The 22,399-nt window shown below is 44.6% G+C and overlaps 1 long non-coding RNA gene across 2 annotated transcripts; it reads left to right on the top strand.

The window, feature by feature from the left end:
• The first annotated feature begins 15,693 nt into the window (after positions 1-15,693).
• LOC146514752 (uncharacterized) lies at positions 15,694-19,561 on the top strand. Of its 2 annotated transcripts, XR_014875189.1 has the most exons (4): positions 15,694-17,377; positions 17,546-17,608; positions 18,004-18,476; positions 18,560-19,561. It is a non-coding gene; the product is annotated as an uncharacterized LOC146514752 (long non-coding RNA). The 2 variants fall into 2 exon arrangements; XR_014875188.1 differs by having other exon boundaries at positions 18,004-19,561.
• Positions 19,562-22,399: the final 2,838 nt, after the last annotated feature.

Genomic DNA, 22,399 nt, shown 5'->3' with positions numbered 1-22,399 from the left:
GCATGTCTTTGGACAGTGGGAGGAAGCTGGAGTACCTGGAGGGAACCCACACAGAAAGACCCCGTCCTGGAAATTGAACTCAGGACCTTCTTGCTGTGCGGCAACAGTGATGACACCATTTCTAACCCTATGTTTTTGGAGAAATATGTAACTGGAGTTAGAGTTGGGATTTTTTGATAATAAAAAAATGCAGGTCATGTGATCATTATTAGTTTGCCTCTGATTGCCAAGACTTCTCATAACAGAGAGAACAGAGGGTTATCACCACAGTTAACTGAGCTCATGTTTCCTGTTGTACTAGCTTAACCAGGTCATCGGCAAAACTTGGATGAAAAATTTCACCTCGTCCTCATTTTAGGTTTGACAGCGTTTTAATAGGTAAAGGTGAATGCTTGGACATGAATTGAGTTGCAGTTTGGGGAAGGCCTCGAAGGGGACTGGCAACAGCTGCTAGGCCTGGCAGATCCCCGTGTACTAAATAGGAGTGAAGAAGTTAAAGAATTGAGAACAAGGAGGGAGGGCGGGGCACGTAAAGAGAATGAACAGCTTTCAGAAGTGGGGGAACCTATATAGATGACAACCAGAAGGAGCATGTTTGGAGCCGTGGTGTCACGGTCCTGGGTCTGTGACCGAGTGTTTTTGGTTGTGTACTTTTACTTTTGATAGTTTTATGTATTATGCCTGTTGTTTTGGGTTTCCCAGGGTTTAGTTGTGTTCCCTCTGTTTGGTGTCATCCCTGCTTGTGTATCCCCTTTAGTGTAGTAAGGTCTCTGTGTTTAGTCCGCGTCTCTGAGTCTGTGTCATTATGTGTACAGTGGGGCAAAAATGTATTTAGTCAGCCACCGATTGTGCAAGTTCCCCCACTTAAAATGATGACAGAGGTCAGTAATTTGCACCAGAGGTACACTTCAACTGTGAGAGACAGAATGTGAAAAAAAAATCCATGAATTCACATGGTAGGATTTGTAAAGAATTTATTCGTAAATCAGGGTGGAAAATAAGTATTTGGTCACCTCAAACAAGGAAAATCCCTGGCTCTCACAGACCTGTAACGTCTTCTGTAAGAAGCTTTTCTGTCCCCCACTCGTTACCTGTATGAATGGCACCTGTTTGACCTCATCATCTGTATAAAAGACACCTGTCCACAGCCTCAACCAGTCAGACTCCAAACTCCGCCATGGCCAAGACCAAAGAGCTTTCGAAGGACACCAGGAAAAGAATTGTAGACCTGCACCAGACTGGGAAGAGTGAATCTACAATAGGCAAGCAGCTTGGTGTGAAAAAATCAACTGTGGGAGCAATCATCAGAAAATGGAAGACATACAAGACCACTGATAATCTCCCTCGATCTGGGGATCCACGCAAGATCTCATCCCATGGGGTCAAAATGATCATGAGAACGGTGAGCAAAGATCCCAGAACCACACGGGGGGACCTGGTGAATGACCTGCAGAGAGCTGGGACCAAAGTAACAAAGGTCACCATCAGTAACACACTACAATGGCAGGGAATCAAATCCCGCAGTGCCAGACGTGTTCCGCTGCTGAAGCCAGTGCATGTCCAGGCCCGTCTGAAGTTTGCCAGAGAGCACATGGATGATACAGCAGAGGATTGGGAGAATGTCATGTGGTCAGATGAAACCAAAGTAGAACTTTTTGGTATAAACTCAACTCGTCGTGTTTGGAGGAAGAAGAATACTGAGTTGCATCCCAAGAACACCATACCCACTGTGAAGCATGGGGGTGGAAACATCATGCTATGGGGCTGTTTTTCTGCCAAGGGGACAGGACGACTGATCCGTGTTAAGGACAGAATGAATGGGGCCAAGTATCGTGAGATTTTGAGCCAAAACCTCCTTCCATCAGTGAGAACTTTGAAGATGAAACGAGGCTGGGTCTTCCAACATGACAATGATCCAAAACACACCGCCCGGGCAACAAAGGAGTGGCTCCGTAAGAAGCATTTGAAAGTCCTGGAGTGGCCTAGCCAGTCTCCAGACCTCAACCCCATAGAAAATCTGTGGCGGGAGTTGAAAGTCCGTGTTGCTCGGCGACAGCCCCAAAACATCACTGCTCTTGAGAAGATCTGCATGGAGGAATGGGCCAAAATACCAGCTACTGTGTGTGCAAACCTGGTAAAGACCTATAGTAAACGTTTGACCTCTGTTATTGCCAACAAAGGTTATGTTACAAAGTATTGAGTTGTATTTTTGTTATTGACCAAATACTTATTTTCCACCCTGGTTTACGAATAAATTCTTTACAAATCCTACCATGTGAATTCATGGATTTTTTTTTTCACATTCTGTCTCTCACAGTTGAAGTGTACCTCTGGTGCAAATTACTGACCTCTGTCATCATTTTAAGTGGGGGAACTTGCACAATCGGTGGCTGACTAAATACTTTTTTGCCCCACTGTATGTGTTTCCTGTTTTACTTTGAAGGTCTCTGTCTGATGTCCGTGCATTCTGTTTACGTTTCCCCTGCCTTGTCAGCTGTGATGTCTCCCAGGTGTGTTTCCCTCCTGTTTCCCATCCCCTGATTGCTGGTGTGTATATTTATAGTGTGTGTTCCCTCGTCCTCGTTGCTGGTTCGTCTGCGTCTTGCCGTCCATCATCCTGTGTATTTACCTGTGCCTCCCTGCATCTCTGTTTCTGGTTAGTTTCTGTTAGTTTTTCCCAGTTTAGGTTTTCTTAGTTTCATGTTCACCCTCGCCATTTCTGTTTGTATCTACATTTGTTTAATGAACTCACTTGCACCAGAGCTGCCGCTTCTTGGGTCCTAAATAATTCACACACGTCTTGCCCTGGCAACCCGTGACACGTGGTCCCACTCCTGAAATTCCGATACATAATCTCCAATTGTTCTATCAACAAGGTCTAGAAGCCTGAAATCCTTCTTTGCAATTTACACATGCAGCCAAGTCTAGCTTGGCTGCATGTGTAAATGAGCTTGCCAGCTCCTTTAGATTGCCAGGTTAGACCATCTATCAGGCTCTGGCTGTCAGACCATAGTTTTGACACCCCTATTCACAGGAATTACCCACCAATCAGTTCCCAGCATCATTAATGCAATTATCCATCCTGCTGTCACTCACAAGTATGTCACCATATTTATCCACATATAAGCGGTGATAGCAGCATACTGCAGGTAGAAGTGGCAGATGTTGTACTAAAACATACAATTATAAATTAAAAGTAAATTCTCTTGTATAGGTTACATTCTGTTTGGGTCTCCAAAACCTGCTGAGAGCATCACAGTTAGGGAGAAAAGGGTCAAAACTACCAGTATATAAGAAGTTGCTCTGAATAGAGAATCATAGAGTATAACAGCTTTAGCCCTTTGAGATCTTAGTCGTCATTGGTATCGACGCTACTGTGTGCTTTAACTTCCTAAGACCTGAAGTCTTCCACGGCATGCATTTTTAATTTCTCTTTGATATTTGGGCATATTGGGGCATATGAATGTAAAAACAAAGAATTACCAGATTTTTTTAACCTTATTTTTGTTTTTAAGAAAAATAAGAGCCACATGTGAGGATATTCGTTTAAAATTTTGATAGAACAGTAGCAGTATAATGTCCTCGTAAAAGGATATCAGGTCCCTGTAGAGCAAAATTGAGTATTTTGGTCTAAATAACCCAAAATGTGATGTCCACATATGTGGACGCCAGGTCCTAGGACGTTAAATATTAGAATATTATTACATTTCTCAAGCTTCCCCAAGCCTGGAAGTCAGAGAACAAAGAAAGTAACAGACACTTTAAACCTCTTCACTTGTTAGTGTCATGAACAGGTCTCCAGTTGTAGCTAAAACATGGACAGAAATCATTAAATCATCACTGGTGATAATCCTACCCACTTGAGAAAGCAGAATTGTAATATCTAAATCATCTGGGCTTCTTTAAGTTGCTTGAAGACGTTTCACCTCTCATCCGAGAAGCTTCTTCAGTTCTAAGGTCAAATGGTGGAGAGTCAAACAGAACTGAAGAAGCTTCTCGGATGAGAGGTGAAACGTCTTCAAGTAACTTAAAGAAGTCCAGACGCTTTTCTTTGCAAGCTCCTTTGACTACGATGACCTGGATGAATGAGAACCTTCACAGACATAATATCTAAATCATTTTTATTTGTTCCAGTTATAATAATAATTAGGTTATTTTCTTTTTCTCTGATTGTAAGGACTTGGAAGAACAATCTAATACAATATCATTGTCATGGTGCTGGGTCTGCGGCCCAGTGTTGTGTGTATTTTAGTTTTATTTCATTGATGATTGTATTTTTCTCCATGTTTCCTGTTTTATTTTGAAGGAATCTTGTGTTCTTTGTTCATTGTGTTTAGTTTCACTTCCCCTGTCCTGTCATTAGGTTCATGTCAGTCAGCTGTTTCCCCATGTGTTCCCACTTCCCCTGATCACCTCCTGTGTGTATTTATGTCCTCTGTTTTCTGTACGTCATTGTCAGGTCATCTGTTATCCCCACCATAGTCTGTTGTAGTGTTTTGATAGTGTGTCATAGTTTTTTCATAGTTTTCATGCTTATCAACTGCCACCAGCCGAATAAAGGCTCGCTTTTTGTTTCACCTGCAACTTCTCTCTCAGTGTCTGCTCTTCGGTCCGTTCAACAAAACACACCGGCGAATCCCGCCGTGATTATTATATATTTCAATTGAATACTTTAGGGTTGGGATCATGACTGATGATAACTTTCAGGGTTAAATCATAAAAAAGGTAGATGAAAAGAATGAAAGCTGTGATTTTAATTCAGTATATTAATTTGAGAAATTACAGAAACAGAAGAAGACGGGGACATCTTATTATGTGGACGAGACCCTCCTGCTGATTAAACACCACATCCACTCACATAGGAGCTGAGGTCACGACCCTCACAGTTATATTGCCAGCCATACCTGAAACCAGACAAAAGTATGATTAACCAAGTAAGAGGTCAGTCAGTCAGAAACTGTTTGTCAGTTATGTGATTTGTTTATACCAGGCACTGATGCCTTGAGGATCCCTCACGACACGTTTGGCACAGGTGATTGCTGCACTGACATTATCGCTCAAAAACGCTGTGACCAAAAATGGGGAAAAAAGGACAGCAACGTAAAAATCAAAAGTGTAAAACATCAAAATTGTAGCTGGCATTGCTGAAACTGAGAAAAAAGTGAGTCAAATGACAATATTAAAAATTTAGTCAACTTAGGACATAACGAGACAGGATTTTAGGTGGTTTGAAGCAGTTTCTTGCAGTATTGTGAATGCTGCACTGGTCTGCCATTAGGAGAGTACCCCAAACTTAGAAATGTCCATGTACAGTTTCATTTACATTCTCAACCTAAATAACTAATAATCTGTGTCAAGAATTTAAGAATTAACCAATGTGGAACTAGCTTGAATGCAAAACTGTTCTGAAAGTGTACACTCACACTGTTATTGCTCTTGTAAAAACAATGTTGAAGAAATCAGGGCAAAAGCCTGTAGCCCTCAGCTGTTCCAACAGCAGTAGTAAACTTCAAATGTAGAATAAAAATTAACACAAAGCAAAAGTGGTCTTAAGACCAGTATTCGCAGACCAATAGAGTATTAACATAAACATTTTTATCTCCTGTGCAGCAGTTTATAACCACCTGTATCTGCTGCTATAAGGATAGAGGCAGATACAAGTGAGAGAAAGGACCAATCATGGACAATACCAATGTTGCACTTAACATGCTGCTTTTTACTAAGAGTAATTTCCCATGCACAGAGGTAAGTATTTGAGAAGTAAGAGCGTTTTTTGGAGGGATAGAGGGTATACAAAAGTGTCTACTTCTGTAGCCAGCATACACAGAGCATCCCATTGGAGTTTTGGTTCTGTTTGGGTCTTGACTGCCTCCTGATCTTTAAAGCATCACATTTAAGGAGAATATGTTTAAAACTATTCTCCTTACCCGTCGCTTACGGGTAAGGTAAGCGACGGGTAAGGTAAGCGACCCATGTTGTAGGTGACGTCAGACGCCGGAGATTTGGCGGAAAAAACAAAGCGAATGGTAGCGTAGAGTTTAACAAAGTTTCCTTAAGCTTCAGTACTGCCAAATAAACTAACCAACTGTCATATAACTAACAACATCTGTCTTATCATCTCTAACACCCTGGAGGACAACGGGGAGAGTTTAGACGCTCTCCAAGAATACATCGAACGCTGCTTCCAAGATTTAGTAATGAAGAAGGCCCAGAGTGCATCTTCCCCGGCCAAAACCGAGACGCCGTCATCGAAGAGATGTCGTCCGGCAGACTCCCCCGGCACAACATCGCCTGCCGGCAAAGACATCGCAGATATCCTGGAGTCAATCGACAAGCGATTGTCCAGTTTCGATGCGAGGCTGTCCCTGGTGGAGATTCTACACCGGGAATTTAAATCTCTGAGAGAATCCCTGGAATTCAGCCAGCAGCAGGTGGAAACGCTTGCCGCTGAAAATGCCACGCTACGGGAGTCGGTCAAATCTCTCGCCGATAACGTGACCCAGCTAAACACTGAAAATAAAAAAATAAAAGAGTCCGTTATCGATCTACAAGCCCGTAGCATGAGAGACAATCTTGTTTTTTCTGGTATTCCAGAATCTACCGGAGAGGACGCGGAGGCAACGGTGAAAAGCTTCATTAAAATCCACCTGAAGCTGCCGGAGGACACCGTAAAGAACATCGCCTTCGACAGAGTGCATCGCTTGGGGGGCGTGAGGTCGCGGACCGGGAGACCACGTCCTATTGTGGCCAAATTTGGTCAATTTAAACAGAAGGAACAGGTGAAGAGTCGCGGCAGGGAACTGAAAGGAACGGACTTCAGCGTGAACGACCAGTTCCCCAAAGAGATCCTGGAACGACGCAAGGTCCTGTTCCCAGTCCGACGTAGCTTCATGCAGAAAGGCTCCCGCGCTGTCATCGCCGTGGACCGGCTCTACGTGGACGGACAGCTCTACCGCGACCCCGGCACCACACCGTGGTTATATTGACTGCACTCCAGATAAGAACCCGCTACACTCTTTTCTTATTCATTCACACTTTCTCCTTTAACATGGGTTGAACCTAGTAATATCAGTATGAGGTCATAGCAGATATAACACCGTCACCCTCCGTCATTACTTTAATTGGAATGTTTCCGTTTCTTTTCTTTTTTTTGTTGTCGCTCACACTTTATGTGGTTTCTTTCTTTCTCTTGTCTTTCACTGCTGTGATCACCTACTTCCCCACTCACCTACAAACAACACCCTCTATTTCTCCATATATTCGCACCACGATCACGCAAACACACACGCTCAACGGCAGCACATTTACAACAGCCTCACAGCAAGCACAGACTTACAGGACACATACGCAAGCCACGCTTGTTCATATTAGTGAATAGTCACACACATAGTCAGACTTATGGAGCCTATCACCACACTTTTTTCTCTTTCTATTTACAAACAAGTGATGTTTCCACATTTTCTCCACCCGTCTAAACGGAACACCCAGCTTACATCATTAGACATACACACACAATTATGGGCATGCTGAGGTTTGTCACATGGAATGTAAATGGGGCTGGCACCAGAGGAAAGAGGTTAAAGATATTTAACCAGCTTAAAAAACTACAGGCAGATGTTGTTTTATTACAAGAAACTCACAGACCTGTTACAGGTTTAAACGAACTTAAAACACCTGAGTTTCCTAATGTGTTTGCAGCTTGTTATAATTCTAGACAAAGAGGAGTAGCAATTTTAATACATAAAAATGTTAATTTTACAGTACTTGATACAGTTATGGATCCAGAGGGTAGATTTCTAATTATTAAACTATCAATATTGAACAAAAAACTATGTATTGTAAGTATATATGGTCCAAATGTTGATGAACCCTCATTCTTCCACGGATTTTTTAGTGCACTCTCTGAACACCTTGATTGCACACTCATTCTTGGAGGCGACCTCAACCTTGGACTAAATGAAGAAATGGATAGGCTCAACACAACAGGAACTCAGCGCAATTGGCAATCCACAAATATAATCAAACAGTATATGAGCGACTATGGCCTTTGCGATGCATGGCGCTCCCTTCACCCCAACAGTAAGGAATATACTTTCTTCTCACATGTTCATCACTCCTACTCTCGTCTGGATTATTTTTTGGTCAGCAGCTCACTGCTGAGTGACATTTCAGACACTGAGATTCACCCTATAGCTGTCAGCGATCATGCTCCTGTATCTTTAACACTAATACACAAGAATAATACTACGCCAAGTAAAAACTGGAGATTTAACACATCACTACTTAAAGATGAAGACTTTATTAAATATTTTAAAAAGGAATGGACTTCATATTTAGACTTTAATGACACTCCCGGAACATCTGCTTCTGTTCTATGGGAAGCAGGAAAAGCTGTGATGAGAGGTAAAATAATTTCTTTCTCATCACACAAAAAGAAAGAAGAAAACAAAAATATTCAGGAATTAGAAAAAACCATCAAATCCTTAGAAGAAGCCTACGCGTTCCACCAAGATCAAGAAATAATGAACAAAATATGCAAAACAAAACTAGAATTAAATGAAATTATTAATAGAAAAACACAATTCCTTGTACAAAGACTTCGCTTGCAGAATTTTGAACACAGTAACAAACCAGGTCGATTTCTAGCAAACCAGTTAAAAATAAATAAAGAAAAAACAACTATATGTGCCACTAAAGATTTATCAGGGAACACAATATATGACCCTGGAAGAATAAACAAGATTTTTAGGGATTTCTATGAAACTTTATATTCACCACAAATAAACCCGTCTAAAAATGAAATTGATTTGTTTCTTGACAACGTAACTCTTCCAAAATTACTAGACAGTCAAGCAATGGCACTGGATTCGCCACTGACGCCAGGTGAACTCCAGGAAGCCCTGATAAGTATGCCCATTAATAAAGCTCCAGGTCCAGACGGCTTTCCTGCAGAATTCTACAAAGAATTCTGGACAATTTTGGCACCAGTATTCCATGGAATGTTGCAGGAAATCAAGAAAAATGGCAGACTACCACCAAATATGAATTCTGCTAACATTAGTCTCCTGCTAAAACCAGGAAAAGACCCTTTATTTCCCTCAAGTTATCGTCCAATATCCCTTATAAATGTAGACCTTAAAATAATCTGCAAAGCTCTCTCAAAGAGATTAGAGAAAATAACCCCCCTCTTAATTCATCCTGACCAAACTGGTTTCATAAAAGGTCGGCACTCCTCAACAAATACTCGTAGATTTCTTAATTTAATAGACTACTCATACAATAAAAACATTGAAACCATAATATTATCTCTAGATGCAGAAAAAGCATTTGACAGAGTTAACTGGAAATTTTTATTTGCAACTTTACACAAATTTGGTTTTGGAAACTCTTTCATAAATTGGATAAGAATATTATACAATTCCCCAACAGCTCGTATCAGAACAAATGACCAGACATCCTCCAGCTTTTGTCTCCTGAGGGGCACCAGACAGGGATGCCCACTCTCCCCTTCACTTTTTGCAATTTTTATCGAACCTCTAGCAGCAGCACTTAGACAGGCTACAACAATTAAGGGCATAAAATGTAATAACGTAGAACATAAAATCAGTCTCTATGCAGATGATGTGTTGCTTTTTCTGCAAAACTCACAAATCAACCTCTCTGAGGTAATTACTCTAATAAACTGGTTTTCAAGAGTTTCAGACTATTCAATTAACTGGCCAAAATCTACAGTTCTTCCCATTAACTGCTCCTTCCACAATTCATCTTCTGCCCCACTACAATCTGGAAATATTAAATATTTAGGTATTATTGTTTCTCCTAAGCTTTCAGACTTAATTAAATTAAACCACATCCCACTTCTAAAGAAAGTAGAAGGCGATCTGACTAGATGGAAATCTCTACCCATATCACTCATGGGAAGGGTCGCCACTATAAAAATGATGATCTTGCCAAAAATAAATTACTTATTTTTAATGATCCCTAACAAACCATCACAAGATTGGTTCAGATCTCTGGATTCACATATTTCTAAATTCCTTTGGAAAGATAAACCCCCGCGCATCAGCTTAAAAACGCTACAAAGAACCAAGGATAGAGGAGGACTAGATCTGCCTAATTTTCACCAATACTTCTTAGCCAACAGGCTTCAGTTCATCTCAGAATGGTTAAAATGTACCCTCTTAGATGAGCCCTGGCTAGATGTTGAACAGGCACTATGCAATGATCTAGAGATTTCAGACCTACCATTTATTAGCTCAAACATCAAAAGACATGAATGCTTTAAAAGCATCAACATCAGCTTTTCTCTGTCAGCATGGTGGGAGTTTCTAAAAATAACGGAGTCTTCATTAATCCCATGCAAACGTACACCTATCTGGAATAACCCTGACATATTACAAAACAAAAATATGATTAATTTCCCAGAATGGAGTTGTAAAGGAATTAAATACTTAGAACATATATTAGAGGGAACAGAATTTATTCCATTTGACAGACTAGTTACACAATATGGGATCAACAAGAAAAGATTTTTAGAATATCAACAAATTAAATCCATAGTAAAAAAGAAATTTAACCTCAGTCAAGTTGAATTACAAACACCACCAAGTGTGGTTCAATTTCTTACTCTTAAATCCCCCAAACTATTATCTAAAATATACAGAACACTTTCTAAAATAGATGAATCAATATCCCTTCCTATTGCAAAGTGGGAAGCAGATTTATCAGTCAGCTTAGACCAAAACGTCTGGTCTCAGATTTGCTTAAAAACCTTTAAATTTATTAAAAATCCCAATCTGCAATTAATACAATACAAAATACTGCATAGAGTGCACTATACAGGTCATCGAATGTTTAAGATGGGCTTTACATCCGCCAACAACTGCTCACACTGTCAAGGCAATACACCAGACAGTTACATCCACGCTCTTTGGTTCTGTCCACCAGTGCAGAAGTTTTGGCACGAGATATGTGAGGACTTATCAAAGTGTCTGAAATGTAAAATTCCAACCTCCCCTTTAGTATGCTTGTTGGGAAATTTGGATGATGTCACTACAGAAATTAATACAGTCCACATGGTTTTTATTGCCCTATGCATCGCCAAGAAAACGGTCCTCATGAACTGGAAAAATAAAAATAATCTTAATTCTAGCCAATACAGAAACTATCTAATAGATCACATTAGTCTCGATATAGCCTCTGCCACCACATTAGATCAATCCCTCTGGGCTCCTTTGATCGGCTCCATCACCTAGCGGGGGTGGGGGGTCGTGGTTTGGTCCCGCCTTGGCTATTGTGGTTGATGTGGAGGTTGGGATGGGCTTAGGGCACCTGGAGGACCCCTAGAGACGTTATCCCTGGAGGGCTTAACCCGGGGGTTGTGTTCATAACCTGGTTAGTGGCTCTGGTCGCTCTCAGAGGTTGTTCTCCTCGTGGCCGCGTGCAGCGGGGCTGGAGGATGGTCTGTGCTGGCGGACGTAGGTTACTGGCCTGGTGGCCTGGCTGCCCCTGAGTGGATCCGGGGCGGGCGTGGGGGTTTGGGGTTCGGGGGTGCTTCGCCTCCGTGCTGGGGCTCTGGCTGGGCCTTGGGGGCTTCGGTCCTCGTCGGTGTGTCGCCGAGGTTGTGGGCGGGTGGGTGCACGGGGGCTCAGCCCTGGTGCAGGGGGCCTCTTGTGCATCGGCCTAACCGGGGGGCTCTTGAACTGGCAGGGAGGTTGTTCCATCTTTGCAGGAGTCCACTCTGCAGGTGGGGGAGAGACATAGGAGAGGTGGAGAATAAACTTAACCTGGGTGTCTGTGTCTTGTGTAGTCTGGGAGATGATTGAATGTTGGGGTGGGTACAGTTTCCTCTGCGGTGGGGTAGAGTGGGCTGCCCCGGGTCCTGTGGGGCTTGGCGGTGTTGCTGCCGTAGGCCCCGGTCTGGATGGGCCTGGGCTCCCTTGCCTTGGTGGATACCAGAGGACGGGGGTGCATATTGGGGTCAGCGGGGGAGCTGGCCCTAGGGAGGGACACCCTCCCCTCCCTTCTTTTCCTCCCCATCCCCGTCTGCCTCCCTCTTCACGCTCCACCACACCCACCCACACAGGTAGGGCTTTGGGGTGCGGGTGTGTCACCAGGGTGCAGGGGAGACATTCCCCCCCCCCTCTGTCCTCTTCTGGCCACCTGTGCCTCAATTTTATCTCACAACTTAGACATCCACATTACTTACACTCTCATAACACACACATATATATATATATATAGGGCCTTGAGGGTGGGCACGTTAACGGCGTCCAGTAGACGGTCTGTGTATTCAAACCTGCCTCTGGCGCCGGTGCCCACCTCTCAATTTTAAATCCATGTAGACATTGAGGGTTCTCGGGAGGGGCCGTGCTAACACCTGCTGCTCTCTGGCAGCAGCACCATGCTCTCCCTTGTTTTAAATACACTTTAGAGCAACACGCAGCAACACTACACTTGAGCGGGAGGAGGGAGGTATGGGGTCTTAACACACCCCTGTTCTCTGCTAGCCATCGGGGCGGGGGGGCTGGGAAGAGATGCTGGCTGTCCGATTGGCCTCCCTGCTGCTGCGGAGCCTGGGGCGGTCTGCTTGCCTCCACCCCGGAGGGAAGGGTAACATCTCTTGGGTCTGGGTGCCGTTTCCATCTCTGGGGGTGAGGATACCTGGACCCGGGATATAGAGTATGTTTGGGGAGTGTGATTGTGTGTACATGTCCATTTACGTTTATTCCTGCGTTGGGTGAGTGCTGAGTGTTTGTATATGTGTGCATGAGGGTGGGAATGCATGTCTGTGTCTGTGTGTGCCTGTTTGTCTGTGTCTATATGTCAGGTCGGGTCTTAGACTTCACCTCTCTGGGAACTCCAAGGCCCTCCAAAGTGTGGAGGCCTATCTCCCCTCACCACACTCCCTGCCGGTGACTGATGCCCTCAGGGGTCGGTGCGTTGGTGGTTCTTGGTGTCCGGGGCTGGGCGCTCAGGTATGTACCAGCTCACTCCCGGTGACTACTTGGCGGGGCCTGGCGCCTGCTGCTCGGTCAGGCCTCTTCCGGGGCGCGGGGGGCCCTCGGGCCTCCGGCCTCTGTGCCTGCGGCTCGGTTCACTCTGGCACAGCTGGCTGCCGGCAGAGCCGGCGGGCACGCCGGTGCAGCCCCCTCTAGCTTCTGCCCGGTGGCTACTGGGTGACCCCTCATCTGGGGATCCTCAGCCCTTCCCATGAAGGTGGCACGGATGCCCCTCCGGTGGTCCTCCTTGGGCTCTTGCACTCTGGGGCCTCTGGATGTCTGGGGCCTGGATCTCCTCCATGCCTGCTTCATGCCCTGGGGGACGGGGCTATGGCTCTCTACATCCTCTAGCAGACCATTACATGGGGAAACCATTTGAATACAAGCGCGCCGATCCACACAGGTGTGCACATGGGTGTTCACTACTTGTAGACTTAAATCACACCTTTCTTGGCTGCTACTTCAAAGCACATTGTGCGCTGTCTGTCCTGCGTGCTGCACAACAACATTCAATATTTAGTATTTACTGCTGTTTTCACTTAGCTAGATTAATGCGATGGTGTTGTGTATAGTATGTTGCATTGTTTTGTTTTGTTTTTTGCTTGTTTTCTATTCTTTTTCTCTCAACAGGTGATCCCGGAGATATTTTTTCTTCCCCCCTTTCTCACTGTCCCTCTCCCCTTCTGTTTTTCTTTTCCTTCCTCTTTCTTTCTCCCTCTCCTATCCCTCACTCATGTCTGTCCCGTCTGTAACAACTGAAAATAAAATAAATAATAAAAACAAAGGTCGATCAAATGGACCAATACGGCAATGCCATGATGATCCATTTGGCAAAATAAATCCATTGGGTATCCTTGTTGGTCTTCAGACAACAATTCTGACGGCTAAAGAACCAAATGGGACAGGCGAAAAAAAATAAAAAAATAAAAAAATAAAAAAATAAAAAAAAAATAAAACTACCAGATAGGCAACTTATAAAGTATTAGCTTTATGCTTTAACCCTCTGAGGTCTATGTAGGGGTGGGTTTATTTTAGTTTGAATAATGCAATATTGATTCATTAAATAAATTAAATTAAATATAAATGTATTTTGCCAGAAATGTCAGAATCTCAGGTTGAAGCTCAGCAAGCTGTTTCAACAGCTGCCAAACGGCTAAAACAGGCAATGAGAACAGGTAAAACGATTGTGCACAAAGATGTAAACACAAAGTGTGGATCGTTCACCCGATGGCACGTACGCAGACACCCCATTGGGTGCTGAAAGCTGACATCTCACAGATTCTGCAGCTTCAGGTTTCGTCACTGTGGCAGGAATAAGGCACGGCGGGTCCAGGGATCAGCGTTTTCAGACATTTTATTGATATCCACCACCACACACCACACACACCTGAGTCCCCGTGTTTTAAACTTGGTGGACGTGATTAAGGATGCCGTGCAGGTGCGTCCGCCCTCCCTGCACGGCACCGCAGGCCACGCCCCACCACATACCCCCATCGCCCGACTGAGGCCGGGGAGCCATCCGGCCGAACCTACTCCCCCCCACCGCGAGCGGGAGAGGGGATCAGCCCGGACCGTCGGCACCCCCGGGCCCCGGCCTAGCGAGAGGGAGGTGTCTGTTCTGGTGGCCGTCCACTTATCCAGCGGCGCCGGTGATGAAGTGAGTCCGGGGGTCGCCCACGTATCCAATGGCCGCCCCGGAGATGGACCGGAGGCCACCCATGTGGCAAGCAGCGGCGCAGCCGGCGTGACCTTGAGCTGGGGCTCATGGGCGGCTGGGCAGGCGTCCAGCACGCCGAACCACACCACACGCCGGCCTCTGGTGGAGGCGAGGCCGCTCTGCTCCGCCCGCCGACCTCGGGCTTCGGTGGCGCGGACTCCCCTTGCACGGGCACCTCGGGCGGCTGGAGCGGCTCCTCGGGCGCCTCCCCGGCTGCCTCCCCGGCTGCCTCCCCGGCTGGAGCGGCTCCTCGGGCGCCGCCTCCGCCGCTGCCTCTCCCGGCTGGAGCGGCTCCTCGGGCGCCGCCTCCGCCGCCTCAAGCAGCCCCTCGCGTGGCTCCTCCGTCACCACCCGCGGCTCCTCTCCCTCCAGCCGGCGCAGACCCTCGCCCGCCTCGTCCTCCCCCTCCGATTGGAGCGGCTCCTCCACCGCTCCCGGCAGGAGCAGCCCTTCACCCGGCTGTTCCTCCTTCTCCGGCAGGCTCGGACCCCCGCGTGACTCGTCCACCACCTCCGGCTGCCGAGGTGCCTCCACCGCTTTACCACCGTCAGTATACCCCGGTGGGGGTGGCGGTGTCGAGGTCGCCCAGGCCTGGAGCAGCGCTGCCAGCTCCGCCATCTTCCCCAGGTGGCGTTCGCTCTCCTTCTGCAGCTCTTCCTGTTGGCGACGCACCTCCGCCGCCTGCTCCCGCTGGGTGGCCGCTATTTCGGCCACCATCTGGGCCAGCTCCTCCCTTCCCTGGCTCCGGTAAGGACCCGCCATGCCGCCTCCTGGGTTTCGGCACCACTGTGGCACGAATAAGGCACGGCGGGTCCAGGGATCAGCGTTTTCAGACATTTTATTGATATCCACCACCACACACCACACACACCTGAGTCCCCGTGTTTTAAACTTGGTGGACGTGATTAAGGATGCCGTGCAGGTGCGTCCGCCCTCCCTGCACGGCACCGCAGGCCACGCCCCACCACAGTCACTCTCTGACCAAAATTCAAAAGAAGACACGTGTCTTCTGCGTGCAGCTTCAGCTCAAGAGATTATTGTTGTCATTGCTGTGAATCTTTACCTGATACACTGACTTGGTGAGTAAATGTTTACTCTTATTCAAACTGATTTTGTGGCTTCTCCTAGTTTAGCACCAGGTTTATAATCTTGCTAGCTAGTTAGTGTTAGCCTAGTGTTGCCACTGCCGCTGGGCTTATGTTACTTAAAAATTAACACCACAGCCTTAAAAATCTTACATAAAAATATGTATGTGAAATTTTCTGTTGATTGTTTGAAATAAAAAAGTGAGATAAGAGCCCAGACAAAATTCTTTGGGAGGTGCAGCCATTAGGGGTGGGGTGTGGAGTGTATTTTCAATCCATAGCCATAACTAACTAACTAACTAATTATATATATCATGTTTAACCTGAGTAGCAAAAGGCCGCAGGGGGGTTGAAAACAATACGCCAGGAGTTAGCTGTGCTTGCCGGCTCTATCGAGCCTTGACCTCCCGGTCAGCTATCACACTGATGGATAACAGAGCTCTCTGAAAATGTGGAAGCACTTTTGCAAATATGTGATATTTTGATAAATTAAGTAGATATTTGAGCATTACACAGCTACATTCTCGCCTGAAAATATCTTAAAAGGTTATTTTGTGACCCAGAAAGGGTAGTCTGGGGAAAGGGAGGATCTCATTTGTCGGCCGCAGTTGTCGGAGCCTGTGTGTACTTGTAAGCGCGGCAATGGCGGAGGAGCGCAGCTAAAAAACTTTTAAATATTACTTTTTCTGGGTCACAAAATAAACTTTTAAGATATTTTCAGGCAAGAATGTAGCTGTGTAAAGTTCAAATATCTGCTAGATTTATCAAGACATCACATTTGCAAAAATGCTCCAACGTTTTCGGTGACGTCTATTTTTTTCATGCTTTGTGGCAGCTTTTGAACATCTGTGGCATCTATTAATGTCTCATCTAGCCTTTCTTTAACAACATAAGCAAACTGCTTTTATATTTAACCGACTTTTCTGTTTTATTACATTTTAAATAATAATAATTATAACAATAGTATTTATTTTGTTAAAAATGTGTTTAAAAACAAGTTTTGTTGTGAAAGCTATAATCCAGATTAGTGGCCTGTTAAATGGTTAAAGTCTAGGTTGGCTTTATACTTGAGAATAAAGTAATATAGCTTGTCCTTCTAAAGAATTAAGTTAAATTCCACAGTTGAATCATAAGAAACATTATGTTACATATAAACCCTGCCATATGTTAGATCTGGTCATTTTGCTTATTAGAAACTTTATATATTGGAAGTTAACTTTTAACAAGCATGTAATGATTATATTTAAATTAGGTGGTCTTTTTTCAAACACATATCTCTTTAGGCCTAAACTGACAGTGACAATACCACACATTCAGACACAGTAATAGATGGTGCTTTTAATACTATATGTGTTAGTCTAATTGGGTTGTTTGGGGTCTACATTGACCTTCTTACAGTTACAATGATTACACAGCAATTAAGGATCAAATCAGCTTCTAAATAATTTTCTGCTTTTTCTCCCTCTGCTTGCTTCTTGCTGTCTTTGAGGCTCGGGACCAGCACTCCTGCCATTACATCAAACCCTTACAAGTCTAGAAAAAGAGCTGTTGGACAGAAAGACATCAAGTGAGTGGTAAGTATTTTGGTTTTCCAATATATTAGCAACTGTCAGTAACATTTATATTAATAAGGCTGAACTTTAATCACACTTTAGATCAGCCTGTTTTACTTATTGTTTTATTTGTGCTTTGGTTTGGGGAAGTTGTTTCTGTACTGATCTTTTCCTGTCTTCTGTTATTAGACTTGAGATATGGCTGCACTATGCAGTTGCTGGTGACTCCAGTTAATTCTACAAGACATGATTGTAAGTAAACAAACAACAAGTTTGTCTGCATTTCTTGAAAGATCACATCCCCCAAACTTAGTTTAGAGGGTCTACACTGTAAATAGTGAAGTCTGCAAGTTTTCTAACAGCAAAATTTGTTTTGTGCCCAAATCATTTTGCACATCATTAGAATGAAAGTTATTGGCCATGTTTGCATAGCCCTTTTTAAAATGATGCTTTCATGACATTATTGTGTGTTGGGTGGTGGTCAGGGCTATCCAGACTGACAAGTAGGACATTGAATGTCACCTCTCTGGTGGGGAGGGAGCCTGAGATTGTCTAAATTGGAGTCTGTTTTATACCAAATGCAGGAAAAAATGTTTTAAGAAAGCAATTAAGTTCATGTTCCAAAAAATATGATTGTTTGCTTGCAGGACAACAGGAGAGATGAGTCCTCCATCACAGATAGTGTGGTCAGTGAAGATGGTCGCCTGCAGGTTCAAGCTCATTGCATCTCCAACCCACATCCACTGCCACTGTACTTAAGGGAAGTTAAAGACTTTCTTCTGCACCTACATTTGGATCACCTCGATCCATGACAGTCATTCAGGCAGTAATGCCTGGACTGAAAACAAGCCATCCTTAAAATATTACAACATTCCAGCTCATGTGTTGGAATGAAAAACAAATTGTCACGGCCAGGCGGATCAGCTGCACGCTGATCAGCACTCTCTCTGTTTCTCTCTCTCTCTTTCTTCATCTTCTCTCTTGCTGGGGCGGAACTCACTGTGGGTTCACGCCCTCGGCCCACGCCCTCGGGAGATGAGACACCTGGGTCTCATTAAGGGGAGCAGCATTTAAGCCAGGAGGTGACTGCTGTTCGTCGCTGGATCGTTGTCTACCACGCGTTAGTGAAATCAAGCTACAGCAAGTCTAGTTAAGAGTATTTTCTTTTGTGCGTCGTACTTAACCCTGTCTCCCTGTCTACAGAGCTTCCTGGATTTTCCCCCGTGTGATTCCTGTGTGGCAGTGTCGGAGTGTGAGCCTGTGATCGTGTGAGTGGATAATCTGAAGAACGCGTGCTTTCCCCTGGACTTCCCTGGAGACCCCTTCTCCCCCCACTTAGCTGTATATAGCACGCCCCGCACATTCTTGTATATATACCTGGTGAATTGTAAATAAACCCTTCTTGTGAGCATCAGAACCGGAGTCCTGCGCTTGAGTCCTCCTCCAAACCGTAACAATAACGATCCAGCCATCATGAACTCAGCGGACTCAAATCCCACCCAGCAACCCGTCCTCACCCCGGAGGCAATTCTGGAACGCCACGAACACATGCTTCGGCACATAAATCAACAACTGGCTGCACTCACTCAAGCCCTCGCTCAACATCTACCGTCGATAAGCCCACCCTCGCCCCCTTTGTCTGTTTCTCCTCAGCTATCGGCCCCGAATCAATCTGCGGCCGCTCCACCTGTTTCCCCCACGCCGGTGTTGTGCCAAATTAGGTATCCCCGACAGAATTAGTTTCCCCTGCGTCGGGAGCACACGCTGGACTGTCCAAATCACGGACAAACAGTATCCCACATTGTTGATTTTTAGTTTACAAACACTTCTTATAATGACTAACTACTCCTGACATTTTTGAGATGTTAGCTCTTTATACAACGAAGTTATAGTGGGATACAAATAATATCAGGCTGATCCTGCCACAATTTGTCCCCCCTGTGTAAATCACGGACAAACAGTATCCCACATTGCTGATTTTTCGTTCACAAACACTTCTTATTATGACGCATTACTCCTGAAACTTTGGAGGATTTAGCTCTTTATATAGTAAAGATAGGAGAATAAAAATATAAAAATAGTTATCAGCCAAAACGTTAATGGTTTGTTAAAAATAATCCCATCTGATACCCGTGAGCAATAAATATATAATTTTCTGTTGTAACCCTCAAACTGAATGGTAATGTAACGATACTAATTTTTCACTTTTTCACAAAATGAAAACATCAGTACTTCTTGGTGCTCCCAGCACAGGGGAAACAAATTTTGTCGGGGATACCTACTTTGGCACAACACCGGCTTCCACTGAACCTCCGGAACGATCGTTACCAGCGCCGGAGCCTTTCTTGGGTGAGTTCGATAAATGTGGTGGATTTTTGACTCAGATCACACTACAATTCCGTCAGTTACGAAGAACGTATGAGACAGACGGGGCCAAAATCGCCTTTATGGTTCAACTGTTACGTGGGCAGGCATTAAACTGGGCGCAAGCCGTTTTAAGAACAGCCCCTGACATTTCTTACGAGGACTTCCTCACCAAATTTAAAAGTGTTTTTGAAAGAGGCACCGGAGCGGAGGCGGCCGCCCACAGACTGTTACATTTGAAGCAGGGGAGGCGGAGTATGGCGGATTTTTCGGTCGAATTCTGGACCTTGGCCGAAGAAACTGGCTGGGGGCAGTCGGCATTGATAAGTACTCTCTTGAATAATATTTGTGATGAGTTAAAGAGAGAACTGATGATGAGAGATGTTCCTAAGACCCTGTCTGATGTGATTACACTATGTGTGAAGATAGATGAGCACCTATGGGCGCGTCGGGGAACCGGAAACTACATTTCCCAGAGGCCCCCGGGGCGCATGGAGACGTCAGGTGGAGGCGCGCCTAGCGGCAGTCACTCATCGGACAGCATGGAGGAAAGTGAACAGCCCATGCAACTGGGCCGCTCCAGACTGTCGCCCGAGGAGCGGTATCGTCGCCGGAGAGCTGGTGAGTGCTTTTATTGTGGCCGCAAGGGCCATATTGCCATGGATTGCATGCTGCGGCCAAAAGACAGCGCCCGCCAGTAGTGAGGAGTGTACGGGTGGGCGAGGTCACCTGTTCTCAGTCTCCGCCTCATCTCATGATTGCAGCTAAGCTAACAGTTCGTCTCAAGACTCATTCTCTCGACGCTCTGATTGATTCCGGGGCAGAACAGAATTTTATTGATGCCTCGCTGGCGCTCAAATTAGGTTTTAGCACGGAGCCTCTGTCTCATTCACTCCAAGTCACAGCCCTTAGTGGCCAGCGTCTTCCGGACATTACTCATGTCACAGAACCGATTTCCCTGACTCTTTCTGGCAATCATGTTGAAACCATACAGTTGTACGTCTTTAAAGCCCCACTCACACCACTAGTCTTGGGCTATCCCTGGCTATGTCGACATAACCCTGTGATTGATTGGAGGAAAGAGTATTTCGGGGTGGGGGGAGGAGTGTCACATGTCCTGTTTAAAAGCCGCCACCCTCGCCATGAGCCTACCACCCAATGAAACTATATCAGAACCGCCTGATCTGTCCTCCATACCATTTGTTTATCACGACCTGGCGCAAGTGTTTTGTAAAGATAAGACACGCTCCCTCCCCCCTCACCGGCCGTACGATTGTGGGATTGACCTCCTCCCAGGCGCGCCACTCCCGACCAGTAGGTTGTACAGCCTGTCTCGACCGGAGCGGGAAAGCATGGAAAAATACATCAATGAGTCACTTGCCGCTGGTCTCATTTGCCCCTCGTCCTCACCTGTTGCCGCTGGTTTCTTTTTTGTCACCAAGAAAGATAAGAGTTTACGGCCCTGTATTGACTATCGCGGCCTTAACGCCATCACAGTTAAAAACAAGTATCCCCTCCCTCTGCTGAGTTCCGCGTTCGAGCTTCTCCAGGGTGCCACCCTGGAGAAGCCCCCACCCAAACCGTAACACAAATGTGTTGTTTAAATCAGACTGCACTTGTGACAGAACAATAAATATTTTATTTTGATTATATAAGTAATGTAAGTACAAAACAGTGTGGTAGGCCTAAACTTATTTTCAGAATAATTAAATCTGAGACTTTGTTTCATTGTAAGATTATAACAGTGATGGCAATATAATTGTTTGTTGTTCAAGAGAACAGTGTCCAGTATGTTGGCTGTTATACTTTTTTGCATTTGAAAATAAAAGTTGGGCTGATTTTAACATCATTACAAAAAGTGTTGTTAATTATTTTTAATCATATTCAGGTTACCACAAATTGTTTTTTCATTTAGTTGAACTTGAAATGTTTGTCAGTAAGTAAGCAATTCGTACTGTACAGTCAGAAATATCAAGTTATTCTTAATACTGCAGACTTGCAATGTATAAGTTGTCCTAACAGTCATCTTAAGTAAGCTTTACTTGTTTGCATTTTTTTTTTTGAGTTCTGGAAACTAATGAGGCTGTACAGTGTACTCAAAATGGGTAAGTTGCCCTGGCTTAATCATAAGTAAAACTTTACTCAATTTTTTTTGAGGCAACGAGTTTACATAGTTTTTTTGAGTTCTGTGAATTAATTAGATTTTACAGTGTATGTTTGTAAGTTTTCTCCCCAACAAACACAACAATCCAGACGAAACGTTTTGCACTGTCGCAGCCACCTGCGGTAGCACCATGCAGAAAACGTGGGACTTCTGGACATACTAAAGGAAGGTAGAAGTTACCGTTTTTTTTTTTTTAAATCCACACACCGGATTATGAGGTGCATTAAGCTTAAATTAAGCAATTAAGCTTAAAGTTGAATTCATTAGTTCTAAAATCCGTCAGTATTATTTATAGAAAAACAAATATGCTGTAGGTTTATTTCTCAAATAAATGTTTGGGACTGAAAACAGGGTTTGATCTTTGGTTTCGTTGTATAATGGACTTCTTTTTTTTTTCTTTTTTTTTTTTTAAGAAGGTTTGAACCTTGAGAGTGTTTAAACAAGAGAGAAAAGTGTGAAACTGTTCATGCCTGTCTGAGAAAAGTGTATAGTGTAGTGACGAGTTTTACAGCCTT

This window comes from Neolamprologus multifasciatus, chromosome 7 (assembly GCF_963576455.1).
Source record: "Neolamprologus multifasciatus chromosome 7, fNeoMul1.2, whole genome shotgun sequence".
Classification (NCBI taxonomy): Eukaryota; Metazoa; Chordata; class Actinopteri; order Cichliformes; family Cichlidae; genus Neolamprologus; species Neolamprologus multifasciatus.
This window is presented reverse-complemented; position numbering and strand designations above follow the sequence as displayed.